Here is a 15,772-nt window from a genome sequence, read left to right as displayed (position 1 = left end):
AAGTATGAGCAAGGATGTTCCTGGAAAGTGTGGTCCTGCATGGGGAGTCCACAGCCTCGACAGTACGAGGCAGGTGATGTGTTATTTGGCACACTAAGCCCTATCGGCACTGGCCAACACACTTTGGTGAGATTCCTCCAGCAAAGGAGTATCCTGTTTTTTCTTTGGCACACGTGAAACTGCATTTCTAATCCCAAACATCTTTTTCCATATAATGAATAAAAAGACAAGTTTGGAAAGTCCAATGAAAGAAAGGATTTAACGGAGGATTGGGGGAAGTAGAAAATAACCCAGCAACCCGTGCACACCCTTCGCCCATCTGACATTCCCTCTACACCCCAGGTCAGACCGCCTGTTAGGGGTGACCTAGGATGACCAAGGATGACCTGGAAGGGGTAGGTCTGCATGGTACTCCATACCCTCGCCAGTAAGAGGCAGCTAATGTGGTATTTGCCAAACATAGGGGTACCCCATACTAGCCAGCAGAGATTGAGGAACTTCAGAGGGAGCGGAGAAGCCTCCAGCAAAGGACTATCCTGTTTTTTTCTTTGGAACACATGAAAGTGCACTTCTGGTCCCAAAGCTCTTTTTCCATAGAATGAGTAAAAACAAAAGTTTAGAAAGCCCAATAAACAAAAAGGAGTTAATCGAGGACTGGGGGAAATCGAAAATAACCCAGCAAGCCATGCACACCCAGTGCCCATCTGGCATTCTCTCTATCCCCCTTGTCAAACAGCCTGTTTGGAGTAACCAAAGATGAGCAAGGATGTCTGGAAAGTGTGGTCCTTCATAGGCAGTCAACTGCCTTGCAGGTCCAGGGCCAGTGATGTGGTATTTGGCAAACTAAGCGCTATCGACACTGGCCAACAGACATTGGGGAACTCCCAGAGAGAGCGGAGAAGCCTCCAGCAAAGGACTATCCTGTTTTTTTCGTTGGCACACATGAAACTGCATTTCTGGTCCCAAATATCTTTTTCCATATAATGAATAAAAATAGAAGTTGGGAAACTCCAATAAACGAAAAGGATCTAATGGTGGATTGGGGGGAGTAGAAAATAACCCAGAAACCCGTGCACACCATGCACCCATCTGGCCTTCCCTCTATACCCCGGAGTCAGAGAGCCTGTTTGGGTGACCAAGGATGACCAAGGATGACCTGGAAGGGGTAGGGCTCACTGTAGTCAACACTCTCGCCAGTACGATCCAGGTGGCGTGGTGTTTGGCAAACTGAAGGCTACTGACACTGGCCAACAAACACTGGTGAACTCCCTGAGGGAGCGGAGAAGCCTCTAGCAAAGGAGTATCCTGCTTTTTCTTTGGCACACATGAAACTGAATTTTGGTCCCAAAGATCTTTTCCCATATAATGAATAAAAACATAAGTTTAGAAAGTCCAACGAACGAAAAGGATTTAATGGACGATTGGGGGAAGTCGAAAATAACCTAGCAAGCCATGCACACCCTGTGCCCATCTGGCATTCCCTATGAGCCCCAGGTCAGAGAGCTGTTTGGGGTGACCAAGTATGAGCAAGGATGTCCTGGAAAGTGTGGTCCTGCATGGGGAGTCCACAGCCTCGACAGTACGAGGCAGGTGATGGGTATTTGGCACACTAAGCACTATCGGCACTGGCCAACACACACTGGTGAACTCCCAGAGGGAGCGGAGAAGCCTCTAGCAAAGCACTATCCTGTTTTTTTCTTTGGCACACATGAAACTGCATTTCTGATCCCAAAGATCTTTTTCCACATAATGAATAAAAAGACAAGTTTGGAAAGTCCAATGAATGAAAAGGATTTAATGGAGGATTGGGGGTAGTAGAAAATAACCCAGCAACCCGTGCACACCCTGCGCCAATCTGACATTCCCTGTACACGCAACTCAGACAGCCTGTTAGGGGTGACCTAGAATGACTAAGGATGACCAGGAAGTGATAGGGCTGCATGGTAGTCCACACCCTCGCCAGTAAGAAGCAGCTTATGCGGTATTTGCCAAACAAAGGGGTACCCCATACTAGCCAACAGAGATTGGGGAACTCCAGAGGGAGCGGAGAAGCCTCCAGCAAAGGACCATCCTGTTTTTTTTCTTTGGCACACATGAAACTGCATTTCGGGTCCCAAAGATCTTTTCCCATATAATGAATGAAGGACAAGATTGGGAAGTCCAACGAACAAAAAGATTTAATGGAGGATTGAGGGAAGTAGAAAATAACCCAGCAACCCGTGCACACCGTGCGCCCATCTGACCTTCCCTCTATACTCCGGGTCAGACAGCCAGTTTGGGATGACCAAGGATGACCTGGAAGGGGTAAGGCTGCATGGTAGTACACACCCTCCCCAGTACAAGGCAGGTGATGTGGTATTTGGCAAACTGAGGGCTACCGGCATTAGCCAACACAGACTGGTGAACTCCTAGAGGGAGTGGAGAAGCCTCCAGCAAAGGACTATCCTGTTTTTTTCTTTGGCACGCATGAAACTGCATTTCTGGTCCCAAATATCTTTTCCTATATAATGAATAAAAAGACAAGTTGGGAAAGTCCAATAAACGAAAAGGATTTAATGGAGGATTGGGGGCAGTCGAAAATAACCCAGCAAGCCGTGCACACCCTGCGCCCATTAGCATTCCCTCGATCCCCCGGGTCAGACAGCCTGTTTGGGGTGACCAAGGATGAGCAAGGATGTCCAGGAAAGTGTGGTCCTGCATGGCAAGTCCACAGCCTCGCCAGTACAGGGCTGTTGATGTGGTATTTGGCAAACTAAGTGCTATCGGACTTGCCAACACACATTGGTGAACTCCCAGAGGGAACGGAGAAGCCTCCAGCAAAGGACTATCCTGTTTTTGTCTTTGGCACACATAAAATTGCATTTCTGGTCCCAAAGATCTTTTCCCATATAATGAATAAAGGACAAGTTTGGGAAGTCCAATGAGCGAAAAGGATTTAATGGAGGATTGAGGGAAGTAGAAAATAGCCCAGCAACCCGTGCACATCATGGACCCATTTGGCCTTCCCACCATACACCGGGTCAGACAGCCTGTTTGGGATGACCAAGGATGACCTGGAAGGGGTAGGGCTGCATGGTAGTCCACACCCTTGCCAGTATGAGGCAGGTGATGGGGTATTTGGCAAACTGAGGGCTACTGGCACAAACCAACACATATTGGTGAACTCCCGGAGGGAGTGGAGAAGCCTCCAGCAATGGAGTATCCTGTTTTTTTCTTTGGAACACATGAAACTGCATTTTGGTCCCAAAGATCTTTTCCCATATAAGAGTAAAAACATAAGTTTAGAAAGTCCAACAAACGAAAAGGATTTAATGGAGGACTGGGCGAAGTAGAAAATAACCCAGCAAGCCGTGCACACCCTGTGCCCATCTGGTATTCCCTCTATATCCCGGGGTCAGAGAGGGTGTTTGGGTGACCGAGGATGACCAAGGATGACCTGGAAGGGGTAGGGCTGCATTGTAGTCAACACTCTCGCCACTACGAGCCAGGTGGCGTGGTATTTGGCAAACTGAGGGCTAATGGCACTGGCCAACAAACACTGGTGAACTCCCTGAGGGAGCAGAGAAGCTTCCAGCAAAGGAGTATCCTTTTTCTTTTTTTCTCTGGGACACATAAAACTGCATTTTTGGTCACTAACATGTTTCCCAAATAATGAATAAAAAGACAAGTTTGCAAATTCCTACTAACAAAAACGAATTACTGAAGGAATGGAGAAGTGGAAAATAACCCAGCAACTCGTGCACACCCTGCACCCATCTGGCATTCCCTCTTTACCCCGGGTCAGACAGCTCGTGTATGGTAACCTCGGATAACCAACGATGACCTGGAAGGGGTAGGGCTGCATTGCGATTCCACAGCCTCGCCAGTACGAGGCAGGTGAAGTCGTATTGGGCAAACTAAGAGCGACCGGCACTGGCCAACACACATTGGTAAACTCCCAGAGGGATTGGAGAAGCCTCCAGTAAAGGAGTATCCTGTTTTTTTCTTTGGCACACATGAAACTGCATTTCTGGTTCCAAAAATCTTTTTCCATATAATGAATAAAAAGACAAGTTGGGAAACTCCAGTAAACGAAAAGGAATTAATGTAGTATTGGGGGAAGTCGAAAATAACCCAGCAAGCCGTGCACACCCTGCGCCCATCAGCATTCCCTCTATCCCCCGTGTGAGACAGTCTGTTTGGGGTGACCAAGGATGAGAAACGATGTCCAGGAAAGTGTGGTCCTGCATGGCGAGTCCACGGCCTCGCCAATACAGGGCTGGTGATGTGGTATTTGGCAAACTAATGCTATCGGCACTTGCCAACACACATTGCTGAACTCCCAGAGGGAACGGAGAAGCCTCCAGCAAAGGACTATACTTTTGCATACAGATCCTGGGAAACTGGAAGATGAAACAAGGCTGTGAAAAGATAAGATGCCTCCATGGGTTCATTACTCAGAAAAGAAATAAATTTTGAGAACAGACCAAGGATAGGAAGAGCACGTTTTGAATTGGTTGCTGTGCCCAGACGCTGACGCCCTTCCGGAGTTTTCTCAGGAATGCTGACTATTCTCCTGTCCCAAGAAGGGGCTCAGTTGTTTATAACGTCACAGATGATTAGCCAACTTGTTATTGGACCTTGAGCTCTTGAAGGCGGAACTGCAGACTCTCCCCTTTCCATGTTACACTTACAGCTCTCAGCTGAACATAGCTATCTTCTACCTCTTATTATATAATAAAAGAGAAACATGCAAATTAACCATCCCTCCACTATGCTCAAGCCACGTCCACCAGCCAATCAGAGTGACTATTCAAATTAACCCAACAAATTAGGCGGTTAATTTGCATACGCATGTGTCAAGTGCCCCAGGAGGCGATGGCGGCCGTGTTCCCGGGCTCCCAGGACCATTGCCGGCCCTGGAGGAGAGGCCTGCTGTGCCAAGCCACGCCCAGAGGCTCCCAGGACCTTGCCAGTGGAGAGCAGAGCGGGAGAGGAGCGGGCGGAGAAAGGGAGGTTTGGAGGACTTGGCAGAGCAGGAGACTGCTGGACATGGAGCAGAGCGAGAGAGAGGGCGGCTTGGAGGGCGCGGCTCCCTCTGTCACCCCAGCTTCCTCTTCACAGCTGTGGAAACTGACAGCATGGAGGAGGAAGTCCCACTCCCACAGAATCAGCCTTTGGTCAGACAGCTCTCCGCGGCCTGACAGCCAGGACTCTCATTCACCTGCATCTCAGACCGTGAAAGTAGAGAGGTGGAACTATGTCTAAAGAACAACCGCTGAAACAACGTAGCTCTGCAGCTGAAAGAAGCCGGGGTTATCCACATAAAATGTCTGCAGAACAGCGTGCGTCTGATCTTGAAAGAAGGCGGCACCCTGCGGCAGAATGTATCTGAACACCAGCTACTGCAAAAACGTCGCTCTCATGCCAAAAAACACGAGCGTAGCTGCAGACAATGTCTAAAGACCAATGTGCCTTTGAACTTGAAAGAAGGAGGTGGCGACATCAGACTATGTCTCTGAAACAGCCATCAACAAGTATTACCAATACTGGTAGGAACTGCCTTCTCAGCAAAAATGGAGGACATGAGGATGCAACTCTCGAACACAGTCGTGGTGGAATGACTGTCGATGTGAATTTTGCTATCACTAAATTTCTGATAAAAACCATCGATGGGAAATTTACTCGATGTTGTAGCAAAGGGAAAGTCTGTAAATGATATACATTTTCCAGATTACCCGGCCTATTTGAAAAGATTAATGACAGCCCTAGCCGGTTTGGCTCACTACATAGAGCATCGGCCTGGAGACTGAAGGGTCCTCCGGTTCGATTCTGGTGGGCATGTACCTTGGTTGTGGGCACATCCCTGTAAGGGGGGGTGGGGGGGGTGTGCAGGAGGCAGCTGATCAATGTTTCTCTCTCATTGATGTTTCTAACTCTCTATCCCTCTCCCTTCCTCTCTGTAAAAAAGCAATAAAATATATTTTAAAAAAATAAATAAAATAAAAATAAAAAGATTGATGACAAACGAAGATCTGACAGTAAAAATTTCATGGAAAATATTCGTTCCATAAATAGTTCTTTTGCTTTTGCTTCCATGGGTGCAAATATTGCATCGCCATCAGGATATGGGCCACACTGTTTTAGAATACACGGACAAGTTTATCACCGTACTGCAACTTTACATCCTTCGGATGGTGCTTCTCAGAAGTTTTCTCAACTCTGTATTTTGGATACAGCCAAAGCTACAAGTAAAAGATTAGCAATGCCAGAAAACCAGGGCTGCTCAGAAAGACTCATGATCAACATCAACAACCTCATGCATGAAATAAATGAATTCACAAAATCGTACAAGATGCTACATGAGGGAGAAAAGGAAGCCCAATCTGAAGGAGCAGCAAAAGGTATTGCTCCCCAAAGTAACATTGGCGATTAAATACGATCGTAACAGAGACTCATGTAGATATAATTCTCCCCATGTAACCGAGGTTGCTGTCATATTCAGTAACGAAGATGGAGAACCTCCTTTTGCAAGGGACTTGCTCATTCATTGTAAACCAGATCCCAATAATCCAAATGCCACTGTAATGAAACAAATCAATATCCTGTTTCCTACATTAAATGCAATGACATATCCTGTTCTTTTTCCACAAGTTGAAAAAAAGGCTGGGGATCAGATATTGCATTAAGACTCAGAGACAACAGTGTAATCAACAATAATACTAGACAAAATGTAAGGACACGAGTCACACAAATTCAGTATTATGGATTTCATCTCTCTGTGCGGGACACATTTAACCCTACTTTAAATGCAGGAAAATTAACTCAACAGTTTATCGTGGATTCATATTCGAAAACGGAGGCCAATTGAATAAATTTCATCAAATCAAACCAATCTAAGTTGAGAGTTGAAATGGTAAAATGATAATACTTCCATCATCTTCAGAGGGTAGTCCCAGAAACATCCAGCAACGATATCAGGATGCTATGACAATTGTGACGAAGTATGGCAAGCCTGATTTATTCATAACCATGGCATGCAACCCCAAATGGACAGATATTGCAAACAATTTACCATGCTGACAAAAAGTTGAGAACAGACCTGACTTGGTAGCCAGAGTTTTTAATATTAAGCTGAATGCTCTTTTAAATGGCATCTGTAAATTCCATTTATTTGGCAAAGTAATAGCTAAAATTCGTGTCACTGAATTTCAGAAACGCAGACTGCCTCACGCTCACATATTATTGATATTAGACAGTGACTCTAAATTACGTTCCTCTAATTAATTCCCTTTCAATGTGCACAAATTTTGTGCACTGGGCTACTTGTCTATATCCTATCTAATAAAAGAGATACATGGTAATTAGCCGTACCTCCACTACCCTTCCCATTGGCTAATCAGGGCGATATGCAATTTAGCTGCCAGCCAAGATGGCGGCCAGCAGCCAGGCAGCTTGAAGCGCACAGGAGGCTTGCTTGCTTCAGTGACGGAGGAAGCCAACGTTCCGCGCCTGCCGCTGCCTGCCTCTGAGCTTGCAGTTTAAAACACTGTTACAAATATAGAAGCTAAACAAAACCCCAGAAACCTGCTTTCAGCCAGCTGGGATCTCAGAGCTGGAGTTGAAACAGTGTTTCAATTATAGAACCCAAACAAACCAGATACCTGCTTTCAGCAGCCGAGGCCTCAGAGCTGGAGCCCAGCCTCAGAGCTAAAGCTGGCCCAGAATAAAAAAAGAAAAAAGAAAAAAAGGAGCGGTTGGTAGCTTCAGTCACCCACCAGCCTGAAAACAGCCCTCAGCCCCTCACCCAGACTGGCCAGGCACCCCAGTGGGGAGCCCCACCCTGAAGGGGGTGTGACCAGCTGCAAACAGCCATCAGCCCCTAACCCAGGCTGGTCAGGCACCCAAGCGGACCCCCACCCTGATCCAGAACACCCTTCAGGGCAAACCAGCCGGCCCCCACCCATGAACCAGGCCTCTATCCTATATAGTAAAAGGGTAATATGCCTCTCAGCACTGCTATCAGCGTGACAGGGGGCAGCGCCCAAACCCCCTGATCACCCTGCAGCTCTATGTGTGACTGGGGGCGGGGTCACCTCCCCCCTATCCACCCTGCTCTGTTCGTGACAGGGGAAGGCGCCCCAACCCCCTGATCAGCCCTGCTCTGTGTCTCCTGGGGGGAGCTCCCCAAACCCCTGATCACCCTGTGGCTCTGTGTGTGACAGGGTGCAGCGCCCCAACCCTCTGATCAGCCCTGCTCTGTGTGTGACAGGGTCCGGCGCCCCAACCGCCCCCCCTCAGGCCCTGCTCTGTGTGTGACGGGGTAGAGCCATAACCTCCCCATCGGCCCTGCCCTGAGTATGACAGTGGCAGCGCCCCAACCCACTGATCGGCCCTGCTCTGTGGGTGAGAGGGCGGCGCCCCAAACCCACCCACGGGCCCTCCTCTGTGTGTGATGGGGTGGAGCCATAACCTCCCCATCGGCCCTTCCCTGAGTGTGACAGGGTGCAGCGCCCCAACCACCTGATCCGCCCTGCTCAGTACGTGACAGGGGGCGGTGCCCCAACTCCTTGATGGGCCCTGCTCTGTGAGTGACAGGGGGGAGCTCCTCAACCCCCTGATCGGCCCTGCTCTGTGCGTGACAGGGGGGAGCTCCCCAACCCCCTGATCGACCCTGCTCTGTGCGTGACAGGGTATGGAGCCCCAACCCCCCTGATGGGCCCTGCTCTGTGAGTGACAGGGGGCATCGCCCCAACCCCCTGATTGGCCCTGCTCTGTGCGTGACAGGGGGTGGTGCCGCAACCTCCCCATCGACCCTGCCTTGAGTGTGACAGGGGGCGGTGCCCCAACCCCCCAATCGGCCCTACCATAAGCGTGACTGAGGGTGGCATCGCAACTTCCCGATCCACCCTGCTCTGTGCATGACAGGGGGCGGCGCCCCAACTCCCCAATCGGCCCTGCTCTGAGCCCGACCAGGGGCTGCACCTAGGAATTGGGCCTGCCCTCTGCCACCCGGGAACAGGCCTAAGCCAGCAGGTTGTTATCACCCGAGGGGTCCCAGACTGCGAGAGGGCACAGGCCGGGCTGAGGCACGCTCCACCCCTCCCCACCCCCGAGTGCACAAATTTTTGTGAACGGGGCCTCTAGTATATATATATAAAAGCCTAATTGACCAGCATTCAACCAGCCAACTGGTAGCTATTATGCTCACTGACCACCAGTGGGCAGATGCTCAACGCAGGAGCTGCCTAGCTGCGGTGATTCGGCAGCTGCGGTTCTTGGGTGATACACCTGGAACCAGAGAGGAGGGAGCCCAATTCCGGGGTGCGTTGCCCAAGAACCACCCTCTCACAATCCAGGCCCCCTCCGGGGATGTTGAATAGCCAGTTTCCACCTGATCCCCAAAGGCCAGGCCGAGGGAACCCACAGGTGCATGAATCTGTGCACCCGGCCTCTAGTTTGTAAATAAATAGCCAACTGGCAAAGGGGAGGGGGGTCAGACCCAAATTTCCAGGGTGACTGACTACTCTCCCCATATGGCTGGCATTATTGGAATAAATCTATCCTATCCTATATAATCCTATATCATAAAAAGGCAATATGCAAATCGACCAAACAGCTGAAAGACCGGTCGCTATGACGCACACTGAGCACTAGGGGGCAGAGGCTTAACGCAGGAAAGGTTTAAGGGGCAGGAGAGCCCTGAGAGGCCAAGCCAGGCTTGTGGGCTGTGCTGGGGTCCCTGGCCATGGATGTGTGCCTCTGAAGTTGAACGAACTTCACAAGGGGCTGCAGCACTACAGCCTGGACACTCATGGCCTCACAACCAAGCTTGCTGAGTGTCTGCAGGTGGCACTGGAGGCCAAGGAGGCTAAGGAGCCCAATGATAAGCAAAACCTTGAGACCAATAATGTACCAGGGTGCCCGGATACAACAACAAGGAAATATCATGGATGGTATTACCAGACAGAATCAATTCTATGTGACCCAGGTCATCAAACAGAAGAACGAGTCAGGCTATGAGAGGAGACCGCTGGAAACAGAGAAGGAGCAGGCCTCCTGCCCAGTGGAAGTAAACACAGAGATGAAGCAAGAAGCACCCACTAGCTTCCTCCAGCGTGAAGCATTTCAACTCAAGCCAGACAGACAATTCCAGAGTCACAAGCGGCCTTATGAAGAAAACCAGAACAGGGTTACTTCTCAAGCACTGAGAGGATAGGAGGGGCCATTCTCCTCAGCCTCCCACTGAAGAGAATGAAGATGACTTTGACAATACCCCTGTTGCCATAGACATGTGTAACTGCTACCTCCACTTCAAGTTGGCCTGAGACCAGAGCAGTGGCTACCCACTTACAATCGAGAGCTTTGCATACCTGTGGTAAGGAATCTGGGGTCAGTATCAGCTGGTCCCTTGACTCCTGCAGCACCCAGCCAAGTGAAGAGCCTTTTTCCTATGGCTATGGGAAGAAGTCCACCAATAGCTAGTTTGAAAACTACAAAGACAAGTTCTCAAAGAATGATGTGTTTGGCTGCTTTGTAGACTTTGAATGTGAAACTGACATGGAACTTTCCTTCATCAAGAATGGGAACTGGATACGCATTTCTTTCTGAATTCAGAAGTAAGCCTTGGGGAGCCAGGCACTCTAGCCTCATGTCCTGGTGAAGAATTATGCAATGGAGTTCAACTTCAGGCAGATAACAGGGCCCTACTGTTCCATCCTTCCTGACTTTACCATCATCCAGCACCTTACCCTGAATAAAAGGAGCCAGGGCACTGTCAGATCAAAGACCAAGGCAGAGTGTGAGATTCTGATGATGGTGGGTCTGCCCACTGCTGGTAAGACCACATGGCCCATCAAACATGCAGCCTCTGATCCCTCCAAGAAGTGCAGCATCCTGGGTACCAGTGCCATCATGGATTAGATGTGGGTGATGGGCCTACACCAACAGAACTACACCAACTGCTAGGATGTCCTGATCCAGCAAGCCACCCAGTGCCTCAACCACCTCATCCAGATCATCTCCTACAAGAAACGTAACTATATCCCAGACCAGACAAATTTTTATGGGTCAGTACAGAGACTAAAAATGGAACCATTTCACTCCGGCTGGTTTGTTCAGTGGTTAGGGCATCAGCCTGCAGACCAAAGGGTCATGGGTTCGATTCCCGGTCAAGGGCATATATCCCAGTTGCAGGTTCGATCCCTGATCACTGTCATGGCATGTGCAGGAGGCAACCAATCGATGTGTATCACGTTGATGTTTCTCTTTCCACCCACCTCCCTTCCACTCTGAAAAATCAATGGAAAAAAATATCCTCAGGTGAAGATTAAAAATACATAACATTAATAATAGTAGTAATAATAATAATAATAATAATAATGAGACCATTTGAAGGCTTCAAGGGCAAAGCTATTGTCATTTGTCCCACTGAGGAGGACTTAAAAGACCAAACAATAAAGCGAATCAATGAGGAAGGGAAGGATTTCCCAGAACACATGGTCCTTGAAATGAAAGCCAATTTCATATTGCCAGATGTTGGGGACTTCCTGGATGAGGTGCTACTTATTGAGCTGCAGTAGAAGGAAGCAGGGAATATAATCAGGAAGGCCTGGCTGGTATGGTTCACTTGTGAGCATTGACCCATGAACCAGGAGATCAGGGTTTGATTCCTGGTCAGGGTAAATGCCTGGGTTGCAGGCTCAATCCCCTGTTGGGGGCATGCAGAAGGCAGCTGATCAATGATTCTCTCTCATCACTGATGTTTCTCTCTCCCCCTCTCCCTTCCTCTGTCTGAAGTCAGTAAAAAAAATATATATATGTGTGTGTGTATATATATATATATATATATATATATATATATATATATATGAAAAAAATACAACCAGGAAGGCCACAAGGCCAGGCCATGCTATCCCCTGAAAAGCCTTTGATAACTGGGGCCACAGGGGAATGGGGGGCAGCAGTTTCCAGAGCTATAACAACCAAAGTTTCACCAACAGGGGCAACCGAGTAGGCTTCCAGAACTGAGGGGGGAGGCAGCAGAGGTGTTGGCTACAACCAGAACCACTGGAGTAAAAATAGCCAGGATAACAACTCCTCCAACAACCAAGGCAGCTACAACTGGGCTCCACAGCATCATCCACCCCATCAGCAGCCACCACTGCCACAGCCAGCACCAGAGTAGTCACCGCCACTTCACGGCCCTGCTCAAAACCCTCCAGGGCCGGCAGCTACAGCAAGAACAGCAATATTCCTGGCTCAAGCGCCAGTACCAGCACCCCCACTGTCAGCAGCTATAGCCCTCCACAGCTGAGTTATAGCCAGCCATATTACAACCAGGGGGTTACAGGTAGGGCTATACAGCCCCACTACCTCTACCTCCACCACCACCTGCCTACAACTATGGGAGCTAGGGTGGCCACCTCATGACATAGAACTTCCCTCAGATCAGGTATAACCAGTATCAGCAGTATGCCCAGAAGTGGAACCAGTATTATCAGAACCAGGGCCAGTGGCCACCACACTATGGGAACTATGACTATGGGAGCTATATTGGGAACACAAAGAGGAGCACCAGCACTCAGTAGCCAGTGTCCTCTAGAGGCCCCTGCCTGCTTCCTCCACTAATGTCCACCTTGACCCCTCATCTGCCTCCACCAGGTGCTATGGTGCTAGGGGACAGGTCATCCCAGGGCTGCCACCCTCCAGCCCACTGCCTCCCTTCTGAGGGGCTTCATCCCCCCACACACAGGGCTGGGCATTTTTCTCTGGATATAAACAGGCAACAATGATCTTTTATATTTTCTTTCTCTCCCCATATCCTCCTTCTTCCCTTCTTCCTTTTTGACTAAAGACTTCCCCCCCTCCTTTTTGACTAAAGACTTCCCCCCCAGCGAGGCTACAGTGCCTGAAGGGAGGACCCCTTTCTGTCTACTTGTCCCGGTCCTGCTCCAGCCCCTAAGCTTCCCAGACCATCATACAGTTGGTTGTAAATTCTTCCAGGAGCTGTTTTACTGTCTACTTTTCAGGATTTTTTAAAAACCGAAAACTCAAAGTTTAAAAAGGAAATGTGGAAGGAGGAAGTAATGACAAATCTTTTGTTGGTAATTATGCTTCTTTAAATTTTATCTGATTTTATTGTGGATTGGCTGTTGATATTTCATCAGGATAACCATTTCTTTGCTGAGTTCAGGAAACCATAAAAAAGCCACACCCTCAAAACAAAACACACAAGAAACAAAACCAGAGTCATCTTTAACCCAACTTTCTATACAATGTCAGTTTCCTGGAAATTTTGCACACAAGTTTCTGTATCAGGTTGAATTGTAATTATTTTTTGTATTTGTGACTACTGAACTTGAAACCTTTTCTAAAAAATCAATTAAATAAAAAAGAGGAGAGTTAGCTTCAAATGAAGCAGGAGAGAAAGAATCCAAGTCTAATATATGTCTTATCAGTGGTCCCTGTCTCCCTTCTTGTACAATCCAGACGAATATTTTTATCAACTATGTTATAAATGCAAGTTTTTTAGTAGCTCTAGAAACATTTTTAACAAGGAAGAAATTCCACCTCATCCCATTTTTTTTAAGTGCAAATGCTTTTCTTAAGAGGTGAAGTAGTTTACTGGCTGTTTATTTTTGTTTGGGTACAACCAGAAAATAGTAGGGTACTGAATATGGGAAGCTTTGTCTTGGGTGTCAGCTTAACATTCCATAGATGGAGGGTAGTTTTATATCCTACTAGAGGACCGGCGCACAAAATTCGTGCATGGTTATGGTCCCTAGGCCTGGCCTGTGATCAGGGCCATCTTCCCCCGCTGCCCACAGCCGGCCCCGCCCACGCCCCCACTGCCACCCACCCTTGGTTCCCCGTTCACCATCAGGTGATCGGAGCCTCTGGCCAGGGGGAGGAACTGAGAAGTCGGCCATTCCTGCCCACTCGCCAGCCCTGCCCCTGCCACGGGTCACCCTCTGCATGTGGGGCGACCAGCAGGTGGGGGCCTTGGCCTGGCACCACCCGTGTCCCCTGCCACCCACCCTTGGTTCCCTGTTCGCCATCAGGCAATTGCAGCCTGCCGGCCGGGGGAAAGACCAAGAGGTAGTCAGTGCACCTCATAGTGACTGGTCTAGCGGTCGTTCTGCGGTTAGGGTCAATTTGCATATTATCCTATTATTTTATAGGATAGAGACCCAGTGCACAGGTGGAGGCTGGCCAACCTGCCCTGATGGGGGCCCCGGAATGGGGTGAGGGTCCCCACTGGGGAGCGGGGCCAGCTGGGGCCAGGGGCCGTGGTCGTTCTGGTCAATCTACCATTTCAGTCACTGGGCTTTTATTATATAGAATAATACAAAGCACACTAAATGACAATTTGGAGTCAGTTGTGCATTTAATATGTCTTGAATTTTAAATTACAGTCAAACCTTGGTTATTAAACGTCTCCCATCTCAAACAATTCAGGTCTCAACCAAGTTGTTCACAGAAAAAATGTCTCAACTATCAAACAAAACTTCGTATCTCAACCAGACAACCCTTTCATGCTGATACCTATATGATCAGTCACACATTTCTCAGGCGACAAACAAAAGAGAGAATGCGTGAGTATGAGTCAGCTTCCTTCTAAACCCTGCACTGTTAATATCTCAGGAAATGGTGCTGTGAGTATTTTTGTGGGGTTTTTTTGCTTTTGTTGTTGCTTATTATTATTAAATATGTATAGTAAGTCACCATGGGTCCTAAGAAGGTTAGTGATAACAACAAAGTGAAAAGTTGTAAGACCAATGATAGAGCTTTAAAAAGGAGTAATTGCAAAGTATGATAAAGGTATTTGTGTATCAGATCTGGCTACCTATCAAGTACGACAGGGGGAAATCAACAATTAGAACAATTTGAAAATATAAAGAGGTCATCAAGAGTGCTAATATTAAGGATTAAAAATGGTGACCGAGTAAGTGGAAGCCATACTGATACTCTCCCAGGACCAAACTGGAAAGACAACTAAAATACAGAAAAACCACCCTGAAAAATCAACTGAAGACTTGCTGGAGAGAACCCTAATAACCAAGAATGGAAAGTGGAGACCACACAGAGACTGGTAGAAGAGTGGAGATGCAAGAGGGTTGGCCACAGACAGCAGCTGAAGGTCTGGAGAGATATCTTAGCTGTGGGGGGTTCCCATTGAGAACTCTGAGGTCTAAACCCCAAGCTTGTCTCTCCAGCCTAGAGCACCAGAACTGAGAAAGGTGCTCACATAACACCTGGCTGTGAAAAGCAGCAGGGTTGCTGTCTGCCAACCACAGACACCTGGAAATGCAGGCACCCTCTTAAAGGACCAATGCACAAAATTTCGTGTGCAGCCACTCACTTTGGGTTCTGGCAGAGGGAAAGCACAGTGGACTGGAACTGTATGAGAGGAGTCCAGGGTTGGGGGCTCTTGGATTGGAGCTCAGAAGGCAGCTACCCCAGTTCCCTGTGCAGAGTCATTCCCTCATGCTGCAGAGGATATCTTTCTCCTATGGACTTTTGCCCTATAATCAGTGCCTTGCTTTCCCATAGTTCCCCCTATAAGACCAGGCCCCTATCAAGGGGAGATCCCATTTGATATCACTGACCAGGATGCCCCCCCTCCCGATTCCAACCACAGTGCTGACTCTTGGAGACATGGTTGCTTGTATCTTGCCAGAAGGCTGTGATCTCCCTATGATGGTCTCTTCAAACAAGGTGAGCTTGGCTAACAGTATGGTATCGTGGGCACACACCTATGCCTGGCTGCATAATGTTTCCCATTGTTGGG

At 48.5% G+C, this 15,772-nt stretch overlaps 1 pseudogene; it reads left to right on the top strand.

The window, feature by feature from the left end:
• The first annotated feature begins 9,747 nt into the window (after nucleotides 1-9,747).
• Nucleotides 9,748-12,569, top strand: LOC118654101 (annotated as a pseudogene).
• Nucleotides 12,570-15,772: the final 3,203 nt, after the last annotated feature.

This window comes from Myotis myotis, unplaced genomic scaffold, assembly GCF_014108235.1.
Source record: "Myotis myotis isolate mMyoMyo1 unplaced genomic scaffold, mMyoMyo1.p scaffold_m19_p_4, whole genome shotgun sequence".
Classification (NCBI taxonomy): domain Eukaryota; kingdom Metazoa; phylum Chordata; class Mammalia; order Chiroptera; family Vespertilionidae; genus Myotis; species Myotis myotis.
This window is presented reverse-complemented; position numbering and strand designations above follow the sequence as displayed.